This window comes from Amblyomma maculatum, chromosome 11 (genome assembly GCF_055883805.1).
Source record: "Amblyomma maculatum isolate TAMU_Amacu chromosome 11, ASM5588380v1, whole genome shotgun sequence".
Lineage (NCBI taxonomy): Eukaryota > Metazoa > Arthropoda > Arachnida > Ixodida > Ixodidae > Amblyomma > Amblyomma maculatum.
The window spans coordinates 132072110-132092754 of record NC_139354.1 but is presented as its reverse complement, the minus strand read 5'-3'; positions in this window follow the sequence as shown (position 1 = coordinate 132092754).

Sequence of the window (20645 nt, the reverse complement as noted above, 5' to 3'; positions counted from 1 at the left end):
TTTATCCCGTCTAATATGAATACGACATGCACTGTGCCGCGCAATAACTTTTGCTGTATGTTTCCTATTATAATTGATCCTGGTGGTATTGGGAAAATAATAGATTCATTAAAAATTTCTTCATCATGTGGTGTCGACGGCATTAATTCAAAGTTCTTAAAACAAACTAAGGTATACTCATCCCTTTATTTAGCAAAATTTTTCAGCAGTCATTGCAGAATGAAACGCTGCCCTCGGACTGGAAAATAGGGAAGGTGGTTCCCTTACAGAAATCAGGTAACAAATATTCACCTTTGAACTACAGACCCATTTCACTAACAAGCATTCCCTGCAAACTAATGGAACATATTCTCTATTCCAACATATTCAACTTCCTGGAATCAAACTCATTTTTTACTTCGGCCCAGCATGGTTTCCGGCGAACTTATTCTTGTGAAACGCAACTCCTTCTCTTCTCACATTCTCTGCATGTAATTATCGATAAAAATTCACAGGCCGACTGCATATTTCTAGATTTTTCAAAGGCATTTGATAAGGTGAACCACAAACTACTCATGCTTAAGCTTTCTGCTCTAAACCTAGATCATAATGTTTTAGCCTGGCTTGAATGTTTTCTTGCTAATCGTTCACAATATGTAACGCCTAATTACTACGATTCCCCTTTAACTGAAGTAACATCAGGTGTCCCCTAAGCTTCTGTACTAGGCCCCCTTCTTTTTTTGATATACATCAATGACTTGACTAAATGCGTTTCTTCTAACATACACTTATACGCGGATGACTGTGTTTTATATCGTGAAATTTGCACCGAAGACGACAAACACTACCTTCAGACTGATCTCGATAACATTTCTCTTTGGTGTAAAAAATGGCAAATGCAACTAAACCCTCGCAAGTGTGCTTTAATGAGAGTTTCCAGACAAAATACTACTACCCCCGCTTACGCTTTGGATAATATTCAGATTGCACCTGTAACATCATACCGGTACTTGGGTGTTATCATCAGTTCGTCATTATCCTGGAAACCGCATATCGAACTAATTATTAGCAGCGCTAACTGCATGCTAGGGTATTTACGTCGTAACTTCATCAAAGCACCTGTCTCCTTAAAATTACTTCTTTATAAAACACTTGTTGTTCCTAAATTAGAATATGCCGCCCCCCTTTGGGACCCTCATCGTGTCTCGCTTTGTACTTCACTGGAACTTGTTCAGAATAATGCAGTTCGTTTTATACTTTCTAATTTTATCCGGACCGCGAGTGTCACAGCTATGAAATCTAACCTTTCCTTACCGTCTCTCGCACAACGTAGGAAATTTTTACGCCTATGCTTTTTCATAAAATTTATCATCACCAGTTACTGCACTCTCGTTTTATCACTACACCCCCCTATCGGTCTTCTCGTGTCGACCATCAACGTAAGACTGGATCTATTTTTTGCCGTACTGACACTTTTTTGCATTCTTTCATTCCTCGCACATCGAAAGAGTGGAACCACCTTCCCGCTGCCGTGGCTTGTATACAGGATTATACTGCTTATCGTCAGTCTCTGATGACGATGCTTTTATCTGATGCGAATAGTTAGTTTCTTTGTTGCTTTGTTATTTTCTTCGTTTTTTATTACTTTTTTTCTGCTATGTTTGTTCAGTTTCTTGCGTTGCATTTGTTACAGTTGTTGTTTCTGTACTTTTTCGAATACTGTGTGTTGCTACATTTTAACTACGTTGTTGTGCCGCCTTTAACAAAAAATAATTTTTTTCTTGCGTTGTTTGCTTGCCCACTCCCCTCTGTAATGCCTCGGCGCTTGAGGGTATCGAAAATAAATAAATAAATAAATCGAACAATTTCTCTTTGGGCTCTTGGGTCTGAGCTTCGCATTAGGGTCTCTCAGGTGTCTTTAGTTATATTTTAAGCCCTGCCTGGTGACTTTGCACATTCTCATATTATGTGATCTGGAGATCCCCTTTCCTTAAATAATGAACGTAGATCTGACCGTATTTCTGGCCATATATGGTTGCCAAGAACTGGGTTCGGGTATGTATTTGTCTGTAGCTTTCTTCATGCTACTGCTTCCTCTTTGCCTAACGTGGGGTCTGGGGGTGGTAGGACCTTCCTGCTCAGTCTGTAGTGCATTGTTATTTGGCTAATCAGGTCCTCTAGTTTGCCTTGCTCCGGTGGCACTCCTCCAGCCTGGTGTGTGAGATCTCGGGCTAAATTCTGTGCCGTCTCGTTCCGGGCGCGCCTGCGTGCGTTGGCGTCCAAACAAGTGTGACGTCCCTTTCTATTCGCTATTGATCGAGGATTCTACCCGCGATTTTTGCTATTACTCGAGCGGTGTGACTCCTGGTTGCGCTTTTGCTGTCACTTTGTATTTTGCCTTGGTCTGAGCAAGAGCCAGTGCTATTGCAGCCTCTTTCGCTGTCTATATCGATTTTGTTTTTATAGACACTGCTGTAACTATTTCTCGCTTGCCATTGAGTACGACTGCATTTATTTTTCCTTTGCCGCAGTATGCAGCGTCTACATATGCAATTCTACCTGAATTTTCCGTCTCGAATCTCCGTGTCTGTGTTTCGGCCCTTTTCTCTCGTCTTTGCTTATTATATTCAAGGTGCATGTTCTTTGGTAATGGGGGGATATGAATTCGTTTCCAGACCTCCGCTCTCATTTCCTCTGTTGTGTCCCAGTATTCCCTCGGTTGTATATCTATTTTCCTCAATATGTTCCTTCCACCATTAGTTTTCTCTAGCCTTCTTTGCTGTGTAGCTAGTGTTGCCTCAATTATTTCATCTAAAGTGTTGTGTATTCCAAGCATCATTAGCCTGTCTGTGGAGGTACCTTCCGGGAGGTTTAGTGCTATTTTAATCCATTTTCTGATCATTCTATCGATCCTGTCTTTTTCGGCCTTTTTCAGCGTCCGACCCTGCTTATTAGGAAAGCTTGTATGAACCTTAATAGGTTACTTTTCTTAAGGCCTTTTTCATAGCTATTCTCCGTATAAGCTTTGTCGTTTGTATGACATGTCCTTTCAGTTTCTTTAACGTTTCTCCGTTGGCTCTTGACTGCACGCCATCCGCAAACCGTTCACTCAGAAAGGGTCCAGGATGAGAATGCTTCTCCAGAGCCCGTTTCTATGTCCTGCCCGGTAAATTGCGGAACTTCACAACATGCAGCCAGGTGCACACGTCGTCTGCTACACAGCTTTGAAACGCTTGTAACTGTAGAAGTACTCTGTTACGGAGTATGAAACTTCGTCTGGAATAGTTTCACGACTTGCCCATCACATTGCAGTCAAAACAAAATTTCGTTTCAGTGAATCTTTGAGACGAACCTTGAGCTTGCCCGTAATTCAAGTTGTCAAACCGTGTAAAGCCTTGCTAAATCACGTCAAATTATGCATAACAGACTTTTCACTGGTTTATTTAGACTGAAGCTATCCTTCAGCGCCTGTTATTTTTTCAGGTCTTAAATTTGGTGTAGCAAGTATACCGATGGTGATATAAATTAAAGTAAATGAGTTGACACAACAATTTGTTTGTTATCAAACCTTCACTTTGCTGCCAAATTTGCCAGTAAGATATTGCAGTATTCTTTACAGGAGCACCGTTTGAGATAAAGATGATAAATTCAGAGCTTGAAAAAAATCCCGTTGCCTATTATACTTTTAGACATTCCAAATATGTGCTTTGGGGTAAATTCTACTGGTACAGGAAACAGTTTTTGTGGGTGTGCAAGTAAAATTGCTGTCCAACTTGGACAGCATGTGCTGAAGAAGATTCAGCGTGGCTGGCATAGTGAAGAACCATTTTTGTGTCTCTGCACAATATATTTTAAATCAAAAATTGGCGTGCCCTCGGCAGTGTACTCTCTAAGACTCTCTGCTCTCCCATTCTCAACGCTAATTTACAGTAGAAAGAGTCTGTGGTGTCTGCACTTAGTCCCGCGCATACACATGAACCTCCACAATGTTCCTGAATATATTTTCGCATTTGACCATACATATTTTGACAAGCAAAGAAAGCAGAAATGTTGCAAATCTTGTAAGAGTGAAAAAACTCATAAACCCACGAGAAACAATTTAGTTCCAAACTAAAGTGGCAAACGCTTTGCAGGTTCCAGTGCTAACCTTAGTTCAAAAAAGTGACAATGACGCCTGATGACTGAGAAGTTAAATAATCCGAAAGGCAATATTTATATTCGTTGGCGTAGACAAGGTGAGAAATATATTACTAGCCACCAAGAAACTGTAGTACAAAGTTGTGCTAACACATGTATATCCACGTAAGATGTACACCTGTATGACACTTACTGACCGACATTTCCACCCTACTTGTGTTGAACTTAATGGTTTGTTTAATATGCAGCGCACAATGCGGTTTAGGCATTGCTCAAGCACTGTGTAAAATATGAAACATTCAATCTGGAGCTACCTATTTATTTATCTTCTTCCTTGTTTCAAAAATCACTTCACATTCTTCGCATGAAGGCCTATCTTCGAAACTGTTGCATCCATCGTCATCCCCAACATAAGCCATGCACTTTAGCGACTCGGCGTCGAAAAAGTAAAGGCGGCGCCTGATATAGTTAGGAGGTGCAGGCTTAGGACACAAGCACCCTGAAAATCGGAGAAACAAAGTGCCACAACGTTGAAATGGCATGTATCTCTCTTTTTTCACGGTAAAACAAACGTAGCGTTAAACTCTTTTACTCAGCACTATATGTGCATCTACATATAGCCTTTACGCAGCATTTCACTACGTCAGAAGACACATATGTTGAAAATCATCATACCATGAGTGCCAAGGATACTCGATTACCGTGAATACCAAGAGTAGTTTGTTGCAAAACTTAGTGGTAAATTTGAATGGCATTTGGAAAGGCTATTTGGATTTAAAGCATTAAGTGCGACCTATATATGCGATCATCATTGAAAATAAACGAAAATAGTTTTCGTTCATTAGTGTCCGTTCCACAGGTGCAAGGCAATGGCCATTAATTAAACACCACAGCTACATTAAAAATAACAACTCTTCTGAAGAGCACGTGCATATTCGTTCGTTCTCTATAAAAATGGACCCTCAAATCGTTCCCCATTGAAGTCGTTATGCTGAGAAATCTCAGGCATCGACAGCAAGCACCATATATATGCCGTCGGCTTGATCTGCCTCTTTCTATGGAGGGCTATGCATTCGCAATGAGCGGTTCTTGTTTATAGTGTTCTTTTTTTCCTAAATTAAGCTCCGCTCTCGGGCCGTTGCAACAAAATCTGAATGACCATGTCTAATCCTGGTAGCATCTAATTCCCGAACAAAAGCGCTGCGTTGCACTAATCTTAGAACAATTTGACACGGCAAAATTTGCGGCAAACGTCGTTTCTGCTTTCACTTCAAGTAATTCGCAGACATAGGTGGGGTACTCACACTCCACTACCGCTAAACACCCTTACCACAAAGCAATGTTAAATTGTGTGCGTACCTGTTGGCAAAAAGCCCTTAGAGGCAAATTAGACAGAGGTTTACTTGCTGACTTTTGTACATTGTTATTTAACGTGCTCTTACATCCCTGCCCCCCCTCCCCGCCTTGAGCATATTATTTTTTCTCCTACAATATGACGCTGCCCCAATGACAGATTCCTAATCCTAGTATATTCTATTAGTAGCCTAAAGCCAAATTCAATGTAGGAAAAAGGGGGCAGGCTATACAATCAACCTTGTCGGTGTTTACGGAGAAAAAAACAAGAGTAATCATGTTAGGCTTCAGCAACGCACCTATACTAACAGGTGCTTGCGCAGGTGTGTTGCCTGTTTCTAAAATGTCATACCAATTCTCCTATTTTTCTCTGCTATCAGGTAATAGGATATTACATGCGACCACATACACACCCGATGTCAAAAGCAAAACATGAGTGCTTTTATATTTAATGTCTTCCATTCACAAAGGAAAAATAAAATAAATAGCGCCGAACTGTTTCAAAGGCACGCGAAATGAAATATTATGACGAGAAATCTGGCCGTTCAGCTAGAAGACACCTGTTATATAGTGAATACCTAATAGATATATTTAGTTTTAAACAGTGATTAACGCCGTCCCATCAAAGAAAGTAACAAGCGAGACTGGAAAGCCGATGCAAAGCCATCTGACGAACTTCCTGCAGCTGGTAACCATGGAAGCATGGAAGTATGGCATAGATGCATGGGCAAATATTTCAACTGGATTCTATGTCGCATCGTTAAACGGGCTGTGGAAAGCCATTGAATCTCGTCAGCCATTTACACCACGTTACCAGTGCCCTTTCTCTCTTGGTTACACGGTGGCAGCGGGTGAGGTAAAAAACACAACATCTACCTGCTCAGGATCATGTGAGTAGCCTCGTTTCGCCATCTCTTGCCCATGTCGGAGCCCGAGCTCGGTATGGCAGTGAGTGCGCGATCAATGGTGAGTCGAGAAGCGAGGAAGCAACACGGACGCGTCTGCGAACTCAGGGGATTCCCCCTTTAAATCCGCAGGCTGGTATTAGGGCGCTGCCGAGAAGACAAATAAAACTTTATACGCTCTGGTCCTCGGTGTTCGCTTTGCTCATTCGGGCCACCAGTGTGGTCTGAGTTAGCAAAGTGGTGGTTGGTTCTCGGAGCAGAGCCACAGTCCCACATTCCGTAGTCCCGCAACAGTGGCTGCTGGACTTCCGGCGGGAAAAAGCAAGCTCTTCGTGAAGAACGTGGCCTTCCGAAGCTACGAACTTTCTTACCTAATATTATGAGCCAACATCCGCAGTCTAGATCGAGAGCTGTCGAACACTACTCTGTGGCTATATCAAATTCAACCGCAGATGCGGTGCTGAAAATTGAATAAAATGTTTTTCATGAACTCGCGGGAGCAGCGGCCGCCCAAATGACCACCCTGGAGTTACCGGCAAACACTTTGAGGCAGAATTCAAGAAGGCTGTGGCTACGGAAGTTCAGTCTGCTGAACGTGTTTCCTGGCTTGCCTACCATCGTGGCTCAAGCTAGTATGCTCGCGCTGAGGGCTACAGGCAAGCACCAGAACCTTCTGCCTAGTGGTAATGGTTTTCAGGCTCAGTGTTTTAGATGCTACAGCTGATTGTGTTTTCCATAGAAGTTATAAAGCAGGAAAACATGAATTACTAGTAAAGCTATCGCCTGTCCGTGGCAGCTATTCCACGCTCCTACCTTCTGCTGCGCATGCAGGCTAGCACTTCCCGCACTATGACGGAGAGGCACGCAGCGCACCCAGAAACGGGAAGTCAAAAGCTGCTTTAGAAGCTACCGCCCACTGGAGAAGGCCCTATGTCCCCGCCCGTTAGTCGGTATGACCGATTGGTACCAATTAGAAAATTCTCGCACTGCGGTACGCGCACCATGCCAGATGGCTTATGAGCGCCTAGCGTGATAAACGAAGGGAGGGAATGCCACAAAATTTCTCGCACCTGCTTTGCAACAGGTGTTTCAGTTCGTGTTTGCCTGACCCTCGGACGGGAGTACCATATCGACATGCGGTGACTCCAGTGACAAACTGAGCGGCAATGACTTCCTGGTGTCCGAACTGAGGGACCTGAGCTGATTGAGCGCTGAGAACTGTGGAACGTCACTAGAATGCCATCTCTGGCACTACACTGGCACGTCATCACTGAGGCCAACCCACTGAAGTTAACTGACCTAAACAAGTCATTCGTTGTCCAGAGATTTGCCTGTGATATCAGTGTGGGCGCTGTACTCCCCAGCTTCGCCTAGTTGCATTAGCGAGCCGTGCTTTCTTATCGCCAGAACGCAATTACTCATAGACGGAAAAGGAATGCTTGGACATCATCTAAGCAATGCGAAAGGTCGAGATGTAAGTACAGTGAAAGGTTCGTGATCTACACTGATCTCATGGCCTTAACAGAGCTTAAATGCCTGCTCTAAAAAAACGCTACAGGAAGGGGACTGGCAGTGCAGTCGCGGACGCGCTGTTTTGGGCGCCGGTCAGACACCGAATCGGCAAGCGAAGACAAGGAGGATACAGAACAGCTATCTCCGCCTCTGCGGAAGGACTGCGCAGCGTGGAGTGCCTCGCTTCGAAGCCTCAAGATTACGTGCACTTTGTGGGAGTTTATATCCCCCTCGAAGTTATGTTCAGCAGAGAAAAGCTTCTGATTACTTAGCATGAAGACTCTTGCTGTCAGGAGTTGATCAGTTGTTTGAGTAGAGATGGATGCTCCGACAACCCAGGTCAAAGTACGATATGAAGCCACTGGTAGTGTGGTGGTCATTAAGTGTTAAGTAGCTAGTATTCCCAAGAGCGAGTTGGGAAACTTCATACAGCTCCAAGAAGGAGCTGCTAAAATATTTGTCATCCAAAGATGTCTCTAGTGAATACTTCCAAGTCTTTACTACTCGCAAACAGCGGCACACCGCTACGCCGCACCATCACGACGGCCACGGGAATGCCTCGGAAACATTGCAGAAGTCTTGACAGTTCGCTGTCTTGCCCCAGAAATGAAGACGGACATGTCGATACGTACGAACATTCCGCATCTGTCAGAGAGAAAGCTTCCAGTTGGAAAGGAACCTGGCTTACTCCATCCCATCATAAGCGCTAAAATATGAAAGAAACTAGTCTGCGATATTATGGCACCACTGTCGAGTCAGGAAATGGGATACAAATATATTCACGTCGTTTTTACTCTTCAGCGCTTTCGCTGCACTGCACCAGCTGCGGAAAGCGACTGCCAGTGAGATCCTAGAAAATCTGTCAGGTGTGTGCGACGTTTTGGATTTCCCGAGCGTGCCATGTTTTTCACGTCCAAGTTCCTTGTGATACGTGTACAATAATGGGTGTACAGCAGCACCACGGCAACTATTCCTAGTCCAATGTTAGAGAGCGCCGAACTCGGGATATCAGAACTCTCCTGGGGGCATATGCGAGGTGGTATAATGATTGGGTTGAATACTTGCCGGCATATCCTTCGCTCCACAGACGAGTATAAATCGCTCTACCGACTTTAAGGCGGCTTTTTCCTGATTGGCAGGGAGTTGATTAGGCCAACGTGCATAACTTTATCGAGATGTGGGATGATGTCCGCAGTGTTACAAGCAATGTCGGCGGCTACACGCGGTGAATGCGAGAACAATTGGCCAGTGCTATTAAAGAGGCGAGCTGCAGCCGTGAGACGGGCACGCCAAGGCAAAAGGCGCGCTATGACGAAGCCCCCAGGAAGCTTTATTTCCAGTTGGCATAGACGGCTCTAAAGGGCAATCAGGTTTACAGCAAGGCATTCGTGGGTTTCGCGGTGGCCTAGCTTCTGAATGGTGAGGTTGTTTGTGATTGTGGAGAGACTTTGACAGCTGATGAAACTGACGGATAGAAGAAAGTCGGGCCGAATCACGTGGGATAGTGAATCCTTATTTCCATAGGAAAGATGTTGTGGATGCCGAACTGCCACTCGTCGCAGAGGAGGGCAAAGCCGAAAGCAGTGTCTGCCGAGATGCCCCACAGTCAGCGAAATTGACATCGCAGACCTCGTAAAAACGCACATACAAGCCCCTAACGCAAGTGTTTTCTACATTGTTCGAATCCGTGCTGTATGAACGCCAGGCGCTCGAATATAAGGAAAAGCAGTGTTTTCCGCAGTGTTACTGTGCAGCAAAGCAGGCGATGTCGCCGTATGTCGACCGCAAGTGCACGACAGGTCTTGTGGTGCCGATACGCAATCAGAAGACATTCCTGTACGTGAAGCATGTGCTGAGCATGTTCAGATGGACCGAGCCCGCGGACAGGCCTTATACAGCATCGGCACTCCGGGCGCATGTACGTGTACGCTACTTATGTTCAGGCGGTGGGAGTGGTGCAGGCGATGTTTAGATGTCGCACCTCAAGGCTGCGCCAGCGTATAATGGTTGGTTCTTTTAACAGCTGCATTTAGGCTCGAATGAATAACACACGAACCTAGGAGATTCCGGCAACCTCTGACCTCTCACTGCTGTCTGGGAATTCCCGGACTCCAGCACACAGGTCCAACCCTAGCCGGAGAAGATAAGCAATGATGAAGAGCCCTGCGTTCTGCCTTGGTAAACAAATCCCCGGGGCATCATTGCTTCCAGAAACTACCGGCGCACTACGATTCCACCCTGCTCACTACGCGCCTTCTCCATTATCACAGCAGTAGCTTGAGCGGTCCCAGAACGCGGGCCCTAGCGGAAGTGGATGGTGAACGGACCTGCTCAGCCTCGCCGTGACCGCAGGTTCAGAGACAGAGCCTCCCTCTGGGACGAAGCCTTCTGTAGAATGGCATGAACCAGAACTAAGGCACCAAAGGTTCTAATCGACACAAACTTGCAACCAGACGGGCGCTTCGATTGAGGAATTTATGGTGCTTAAAGCCATAAAATCTCACCAGCCCTATTCAGCACGCCTGCAGCGTCTTTCCCCTACTAGCTACGTCCCAATGGCAACCAAAGAGCAGCGCGCAGCATCTACCGGCTCGAGACCCATGTCCGTCCTCATTCCTCCCTCTCTTATCTACGTGCACTGGGTGTGGCAGTGAGTGTGTGCTTTTTCACTTAGGCGTCGATGAGTAAATGGGCAGCAATGAGAGAGTACCAATTGGACGAGCGGAGCGGGCGAACGCGTCGCGAACACCAGTGATCAACCATTTAACTCTACCTGATTGCATAAAACTGCTGCCGAGCAAGAGCTCTCCAAAAAGCAGGTATATCCTTTTTCGTCGGTTTCGTGTTGTTCATGAGGAACACCAATGCGGTGTGTGCTAGCAGAAAGAATATTGTCTCTTAGAGCACAGCCGGAACCCCGTAGAAAACCCATAGGTTCTTTTAAATAATTTTGCAGAATGGCCTGAAGCATGGTCCTGCTGTCAGTGGAGCCATACATTGTGAATGCGCGGTCACTTTTTCATAAATTGTTTGAACCGGAAGTCAGTATGGTCTGTAGCTAAGAAGAGTAAAAGCAAGACGCTTGCACAACAATGCTTCTGTTGCATCGTGATAACGTTTTCAGACAAAATACCTGTTTCTGTGGTAGACAAAAAGAGAAGCATAAAAATTATGATGATTTACACCAGGACATATTTCCACTTCATATTATCAAGACTCACTATCGTAGTCGCTTTTTCAATCACTCTCATAAACGGAAGTTCTGCTAAATGATATCTTATTAGGTTCCAGTGTTTTTGCTAACCAGGCGACTCGAAGTCAGTGTGATATGTACACTTCTAAAAACTACACAAGCTCGGAACGTTGGAAAGCTCTACAACGAAGCTGTAGTGCTAATGTGGAAGGTATTTCTTAGAGCTTTAGTCTTTCATATTTGATTACCGCTCGCGTGATCTGCTTACATATGAAATTAGGTGCCTCTGCGCAGCGGCAGACACGTTTTGCGCCTTGCTACGAGTACACTGAAAGCTCCCATTTTTCGTTTTTTGTGTGAACCATGTTCATGCCATATATAGCGCATGATAAACATCATGTACAACCAACTATACATCATTCTTGTCTCCTCACTACTACCTATTTGGAAAGTGGTAAGCCATATTTTCGTTACTTTAATACCTAGCCTGAATCTTTTTCTGCCATTTCCGCCATGAACTCCTTTGCAGGCACAGGAAGACTCCGTTATTAGCGCCATTGTGCTAGCCGGCATCGAAAATCAGGCGGCTGTCCGCATCGACGGTGGCGTTGCGAGCGAAATTCACGAACATAACGCTGACAGTAGCTGGTAGTGTGTATGGCTTACCAATGACTGGAAGTAGTGTTTTCTAACATTGTTTCGCAGGAGCTGCCAAGTCGGGCCCCTCCTTTCATATGGAGGGTGATTTCAGCATCAAGCTGCTAGAGCCTTCCCATTCATGTTTGCCCGACGTCACAGGTGCACTTACAGTGCTTGGTTAGAACGGGGCATTAAATGTGGGCTGGTAGCCGGCGCTATTGCGTCATATCATTAACGGCGAAGCTAAATTGTCTTCAGTAATTTTTCCTTTCCCTAGAAACGGGACTAACCTTTGACCTCACACCAGTGCCAGGCCTTTTTCAGGCTGAATGGTGATTCATTTGTCGGTGTTGTTTTAATCAATCGGAACTCGTCTGTTTAACAGCGATGCTGGTTAAGCTGGAGGTTGTTCATTGTGTCATGCGCAGCTGAATGCGTTCGCAGTAACGGCGTCGCCGTGACTAGACGTGACGTCATGACCGGATATAAATTCATTCTGGTCATTACGGACGCCTTCACCAGGCGATTTACGCAAGTACGAAGCTTACCGCGTCTGGCGGCGGATGCAGGCGTTAGTGCGGCGTTCTAATTTCCGCATTCTTGAACGTTCCACGAGGCAGAATACAGAAGAAAGCGCAGTAAAGGAAGAATTACCAGCGTTTTAAATAGGTTTACTGGCTAGAAAAAGCATTGGATCTGTCACACTTCTTCAACGGACGACAAAAGAAGGAAAGTACGAGTCGCGAAGTATACCCATCGGTAACTTATTCGAACAAAGCGCTAACAGCATCGCTGTGTCATCAAAGGGTTCTGACGCTCCATTCCAGGTGTAAGGCGTAATCCCTTGTTTAATCTGACACTGAATTAGCCCAATCAATGCTTCTGTTACATTCTTCACAAGGCTACCTGTACTGCGTAGATGTAGAATCGGCAATGCGAAAAGTAAAGACGCAGTATACTGTACTAATGGGCGACTTCAATGCCAAGGTATGGAAAAAACAGGCAGGAGACAAGGCAGTAGGTGACTGTGGCAATGGTTCTAGGAATAGCAGGGGGGAGTTACTAGTTGAGTTTGCAGAGCGCAATAACTTACGAATCATGAATACTTTCTTCAGCAAACGGAAGAACCGGAAATGGACATGGAAAAGTCCTAACGGAGAGACTAAAAATGAAATCGACTTCATAATGTGTTCAACCCCCGCCTTTATGCAAGATGTACAGGTAATCGGGAAAGTGCGATGCAGTGACCACAGGATGGTGAGGTCCCGAATTAGCCTAAATCTGAAGAAGGAACGCAACAGATTAGTAAGAAAGAAACCCATAAACGAATTTGCGGTGAGGAGGAGAGCAGAAGAGTTCAGGATCTCGCTACAGAATAGGTATTCAGCTCTAACTGAGGATGGCGACATTACCCTAGAGGCAAGGAACAATAATTTCAGAGATATCATTACTGAGTGCGCGGTAGAAGTAGGCGGTAGGATAGTTAGAAAGGATACCGGTAAGCTGTCTAAGGAGACGAAAGATTTGATTAAGAAACGCCAGAGTATGAAAGCTTCCAATCCAACAGACCAGATCGAATTGGCCGAGATATTAAAGCTAATCAATAAGCGCAAGGTAGTCGATATAAGGAAGTATAACATGGAGAAAATTGAGCATGCTGTAAAGAACGGGGGAAGCCTTAAAGCGGTAAAGAAGAAATTGGGCATAGACAAAAACCAGATGTATGCGATAAGGGACAAAGCGGGCAACGTCATCACTAATATGGAAAAGATAGTCAAAGTAGCCGAGGAGTTCTATACAGATCTCTACAGTAGCCAAAGTAGTTAGGACCGTAGTGAGATTGGCAGTAGGGAAAAACAGTCAGACGTTCCACCAGTGACGATGTACGAGGTCAAGAAAGCACTAGAAACTATGAAAAGGGAGAAATCAGCTGGAGAGGATCAGATAACTAAAGATTTGCTGAAGGACGGGGGGGATATCGTGCTAGAAAAACTGGCCACCCTGTATACGCAGTGCCTGGTGTCATCGACGGTACCGGAACCAAGGAATAATGCAAACATTATCCTCATTCACAAGAAAGGGGACTCTAAGGACCTTAAAAATTACAGACCAATCAGCCTACTTTCTGTTACGTATAAGGTATTTACTAAGGTAATCGCTAATAGAATCAGGACAACCTTAGACTGCAATCAAGCATAGGATCAAGCAGGGTTTCGGAAACGGTACTCTACTATCGATCATATCCATACCATCAATCAGGTGATAGAAAAATGCTCGGAATATAACCAGCCCTTATACATAGCATTCATTGATTACGAAAAAGCATTTGACTCAGTTGAAACCTCGGCGGTGATGCAGGCATTGCGAAATCAGGGGGTAGACGAGCCGTACATGAAAGTGCTGGAAGATATATATAGTGGCTGCACAGCAACCATAGTTCTGCATAAAGAAAGTAACAAAATTCCTATAAAGAAAGGTGTTAGGCAAGGAGACACAATCTCTCCAGTACTATTCACGGCTTGTTTAGAGGAAGTATTCAGAGACTTGCAATGGGAGCAGTTAGGGATAAGGGTAGATGGAGAATACCTCAGTAATCTGCGATTTGCGGATGACATTGCCTTGCTAAGCAACTCGGGGGATGAACTGCAAATAATGATTGATGACCTAGACAGGAAAAGTAGAAAGGTAGGCTTGAAAATCAATATGCAGAAGACTAAGGTAATGTTCAACTGCCTCGTGAAGGAACAGCAGTTTGCATTAGGTAGCGAAATACTGGAAGTAGTGGACGAATATGTCTACTTAGGACAGGTAGTAACCGCACATCCGGACCATGAAAAGGAAATAACAAGAAGAATAAGATTGGGATAGAGCGCATTTGGCAAGCACTCGCAGATTATGACTAGCAGCTTACCGGTATCGCTCAAGAGGAAAGTATACAACAGTTGCATCTTGCCTGTACTCACCTATGGGGCTGAAACGTGGAGGCTAACCAAGAGAGTTCTACTTAAGTTGAGAACAACCCAGAGGGCTATGGAACGAAAAATGGTAGGGGTAACATTAAGAGATAGAAAGCGCGCAGAGTGGGTCAGAGAAATAACTCAAGTTACCGACATTCTAGTAGAAATTAAGAAGAAGAAATGGACATGGGCAGGACATGCAGTGCGAAGAGAGGATAACCGATGGTCGCTGAGGGTAACAAACTGGATTCCAAGGGAAGGAAAGCGTAACAGGGGGCGGCAGAAAGTTAGGTGGGCGGATGAGATTAAGAAGTTCGCAGGGGTCAAGTGGATGCAGCTTGCACAGAACCGGGTTAAGTGGAGAAATATGGGAGAGGCCTTCGCCCTGCAGTGGGTATATTCAGGCTGCTGCTGCTGATGATGATGATGATGACTGCGTTGTACTGAGAAATGTGTCAGGGGCTTGCCTCCATACCTTCTGCTGTTGAGACTTGTGCTTATGCCTTTTTCCTTTTACAATCACCATCTTGAAGTGGGAGTGGCCTACGCTTTGCCATTCTAAAATAATGATTAATATTTCAGAGAAACCTTAGTGCAAGCATGTCATGCCTGCTTTTGGCTAAACCAGAACCCCCCTGTATAGTATTTCCCCTGCAGCAGTTGTGTAAGCAATACCATGCCGCTTTGCAAGCCAATTGATTTCGCCCTTCATTCGTTATTGTATATCGAAGAACATGGAAGACCGCACTGCCTGCAGCATGAGTATGTGACTCCTTATTTTCCGATGTGGATGAAAGCATGCATATAAAAGTACCCGCAATATAAAGGGCTGTGACAGTGTACATTTAAATCTTAACCAAATAAACAAGTTAGCTCTCGCGTTGAAGTGCCCTTGTGACGTGGGGTTGGTTTTTAGGTGATACTCATTGTAGATATCCGTCGCGATAGTTACACGGATGACCTGAGTAATCAGTAGGTGATGGTGCGAGATGTCTTCAACATAATCTTGGAGGCATGGTTGCTGGTGCAAGTGGAGAAGTGTGAAAGCAGCATAATGGGTTTTTGCGTCTCATTCCATACAATCCGCTAACACAATACAAAATAAACTAGGAACCATGCATTACCGTCGGCTGCTATGGAAAAAAAATGATAATTGAGAAAGAAATTCTAAAGCCAAGAGGAATTTTCTCTCAGACTCAGATTCTTAAGCTACAAAGAAAAGGCAAAGGATTTGATGTTTCGTATATGTGCTTGCAACGAGTGTGATACAAGGACAACGCTTGGGATCAAAATTGCATAGGGAAACGTTGATCGTTAGCTATATCAAAGCAAAGAAAATTGTCGATAAGCGCATTTTTAACGGGAAGCTATATATTAATGCTATTTTGTCCTCATGCTTTGATTGTGCCATATTAACCAATCTCCCTGTGATGATATTGATCGTGTGTTCGAGCGCGCGGGTTGCTCGTGGAGAGGAAGTGAAATGCGGCCGCGTGCAGGGCAAGCCAGCGCACGTGATTTTGTTCGAGGCAGGAGGACAAGACGGGCGTTCTTGGGCGTCACTGGCGGTTGAACTCATCGTTCTGGGCCTGGCGTTAAAGGCCAATTCTCCAGTACCGGCCGGGCATTTGGTCCGGGGTCTGATGCCGCACAGCGCTTCGCCATCCTGTGAACAACTTCCGGAGGCAGCTCGACTGCACCATCGTGCCTGTCCGCCGTACTTGCGGCGACGCAGTACCAGGGCGTGACCCATCGCAGTACCAAGTACAGAGCACTGGGACGTAGGACGTGGCCTGCCGCGCTATCGGGTACTCGGACGCCTGAGCGTGAACAGGGCCCGCGTCATTCCCCGGCCGCCGGTCTCTGTCAACTCAACTCGACTTCGATTTGCTCTATGAGAAGCAAACTGTGAGAGAGTGCAGAAGTGCGCGAAGAACATTGACGTGCAAAGTTCGCATCCGCAAGCACATTCGGTTTACGCCGAGGACGGAAATGAAACCACATGCTTTAAAGCAGTGGCATCGTACTCAGTGCCGGAAAAAACATCCTGTGAAATAATGGGATAATCAACTCGAGCCTAGAAACGAACTCTTTATGTAGGTGTGTCGGCTACGTGATTGATAGTATGCTTTAAGACAGGAATTTCGTGATTGTGCAGATAGAATGTGCAATAGTTTCGGCGTGCACACACATGGGCATTTCTTGCTACGATTCTTTCACAAGACCACAACCGACAAGCACTGTTTTGCTACCTCAGCTACATGCATACATACATACATACATACATACATACATACATACATACATACATACATACATACATACATACATACATACATACATACATACATACATACATACATACATACATACATACATACATACATACATACATACATACATACATACATACATACATACATACATACATACATACATACATACATACATACATACATACATACATACATACATACATACATACTTTATTATACCACGAAATGCTGGAAGCTGTCAACGTGGAGTCCTGAAGATGAAATTGATTTTTGATTAGCCATCTGAAGGATAGCTGTGTGGAGCTGACATTGTAATCTTTGTGATTATTTTTATCATTTCCTAATTTCCAGGCTTTTTTTGTTGTAGGCTGATAAACTTCCTTGGGAAAGTGGTAGTTACTCTTATTTTGTGATAAACAACGCACGCGGTTTCCTCAGCATGGTGTGTTGTGTGTCTGTTCAGTTCAGTCGTTCAGTCATGTCCGAATCTTCGTGACCCCATGGACAATGTCAGGCCACGCTTTCCGGTCTCTCACTATCTTCCTAATATGACAACTTCATCTGCAGCGCCTCGAGGATGCCAAGTAACCGTCGCGTTCGTTGCCTACCCATTCTCCGGCGACCCTCAACCTTTCCCAACATCAAATATTTCTCCAGCGACTTCTCTCTTCTCATCAGATGAGCAAAGTAGCATAGCTTTAACTTTAGAATTTGACCCTGCAATGAAGAGCCAGGGTTTTAGGTCGACAATATCGACTGATTTGATCTGGCAGTCCAGGGAACTCTCAAGAGTCTCCGCCAGCACCACAATTTAAACGCGTCAATTCTTCGGCGGTCAGCCTTCTTCGCAGTCCAACTCTCGCCTCCATACATCACAACTGGAAAGACCATAGTACGAGTTATACGAATCTTGGTTGGCAGACTAATGTCTCTGCTCTTTACCAGGCTGTCAAGGCTAACCATGGCTCTTTTTCCCAGAAGCAGGAATCTCCTAATTTCATGGCTGCAGTCTCTTTCCGGGGTAATCGTGGATCCCAAGAAGAGAAAATCTGTCACTGCTTTCACTTCTTGTCCCTTGATGCTCCAGGACTTGATAGGGCAAAATGCCATGATCTTTGTCTTTTTAATGTTCAGTTTAAGCCCGAACTGCTCACTCTATTTTGTGTGTACAAGGTATATTTTCTGGTTGTACATACTGTGCAGGACGAACATGGCCACTGATGAAAAGATGTCGCCAACTTTGGAATCTGGCTTCTATATGAAGTGCGAAATAGTGTGTTTCTGGTAACAGGAAGGAGCCATTTAAAAACAAATCCATGTGTTTGGATAGGAAGCAGTTTTGTGCGCTTGGGATTCGTGGTTACTCTTTGCGTAGTTTATACTCCCGCGCAACGTCTACCCCCTCCCCGGCGCCAGAACAGTTGTAAGAAACTGTTTTAAAACGGGGGAAGGTTGTGACGATATTGATCGTGTGTTTGAGTGTGCGGGTTGCTCGTGGAGAGGAAGGTAAGTGCGGCCGCGTGCAGAGCGAGCCATTGCGTGTGAGTTTGTTCGAGGCAGGATCTGCGATACGTGGGGAACTTGATGTCCTTGTACCGAAATCTGTATATCCACTTTACGCTCGTTCAGCAGGCACCGTGGTTTTTAAATGAAGAGTTCTGATTTTTCCGGCGAGCATGTAAGTCCACGTTCTGCTACAAACCGCACGATACTAGGTCTCCTTCTCCAAGATAATGGCTACAACGGAGAAACTATTAAGAGGATTGAGCGGCATATATCTCAAACAGTTAGCCTCATCCGCCGAGTTTCGAGTAAAGGCAGAGGACTAAAGGAAAAGAATCTTCTGCGCATAATTCACGCATTTATCATTAGTCGAATCAGCTATTCTACGCCATACTTGCCCCTTAAGGCAGCAGAATGACACAAATTAGAGAGCCTCATCCGCACAAGTATTAAAAGAGCCCTTGGACTCTCGCGCTGTATTTCCACCGCTAGCCTCCTGCAACTGGGCACCCATAACACATGGGATGAGATCGCGGAAGTGGTGCGCACTTCACAGGTAGAATAGCTCCGCCTAACCGCCGCAGGCAGATCCATTCTATAAAAACTGGGCATCGACACTTGGGGAGGCGTAAAGACAAAATCTGAAAAAAGACAAGGCTGTACGGGACAGGCAATGGATACCTCCGCTGTCAAAAAACATGCATCCCGAACACCATACGGACCGTCGGGAAAAAAGAGCTCAAATGCTCAGTAAGAAATTTAGCCGCTTGCCGCCGGAGGAAGTAGCATTTGTAGATGCTGCCGGAGGGGCAAGTCCCTTTATGGTTGAAGCGGTAACGAATGGGTCGGGTAGACCGATCACCTTGGTCACCCTGAAAACTAGATCTCCTGAGACAGCTGAGGAAGTGGCTGTAGTTCTATCCGGCGCCCAGACAAAGGCGCGTTTCGTGATCTGCGACAGCAAAATTGCCATACGAAAAACAGCCGTGGGTTGATTGCTCCTCAGGCAATTCGAATATTACACTGAGCACCACTCTCACGAACTATACAGCTGATTTGGACTCCAGCGCACACTGGCGTTCCCGGCAACAAATCCGCCCATGCCATGGCTCGAGGGCTCTGCCGCCGAGCCGGCAGCGCAAAGGGGGGACTTGGAGCGGGGAGGATAGAGTGAGCCAAATCTTACACAGAAATTCTGCAGCATTATAGACTCAGTAGACGGGTGGCTGCTGCGCCAGCCCCTACCCTAAATTGCAGGCAGGCCGTCGCCTGGCGTCGCCTCCAGACTGGGACATTCCCACACCAGCTACTGGTGCGCCATATGCTCCCAGGAGAAAGATCAGAATTCTGCGCAAACTGTGACTCGAGAGGGACCTTCGAACACGTCCTCTGGGACTGGCCCTTTTCTCCCGGGAGGGGTCTAAATCTGACGCCGCAACTCTGGGAGACCATGCTGCGCTGCTCGGACCCTGGGCTCCAGCTAGCCGCCATCCAGCTGGCCTGGGATGCCGCCGGCCAACGTCTGTCGGCCTGCGTCTGAGGCGGGGCACCCGCCATCCATCCCAAGCGACGGAAGACCGAAGCCTCTTCATCCGCTGGAATAAATAAAAAAGTTCTGCTCTTTCTGTTCGAGGCAGGAGGACGGACGGACGGTCCTACACCAGCGTCGAGTCCACGACTGGATCAAGCCATAGTAGGACGGTTTTTTGTGCCTGTCACGTTCGCCCTTAAACTGTATTGTGTGGTTCGTGCTATGTTCATGGTCAAGAAAAGAAAAAAAAGGTGCATGTGCCCGTGACTCTGATATGGTACTTGTCCAGAGCTCCTGAACGTACACACGCACGCTTTTCTTTTCTTGACCATTAACGTATCGCGGATCGCACAATACAGCTTAATGACTAACGTGACAGGTCCAAAAAACTGTCCTACTATGACTCGATCTAATTGTGGGCTCGACGCCAGTGCAGGCGAATCCGACGATGCTCGAAGTCCAGTTGAGGCGACAGAGACCGGCGGACGGGGAATGACGCGAGCCGTGTTCACGCTCAGGCGTCCGAATACTCGGTAGACCTGGGCCCATAATTTAAATCACAATTCTCGAATTTCTCTCTTCAAGGCACCTAATGTTTTCTGCTATTTGGGTGAAGCTATCAGACTGGTATATTATTCAACGTCGTATGTAGGCGTATGT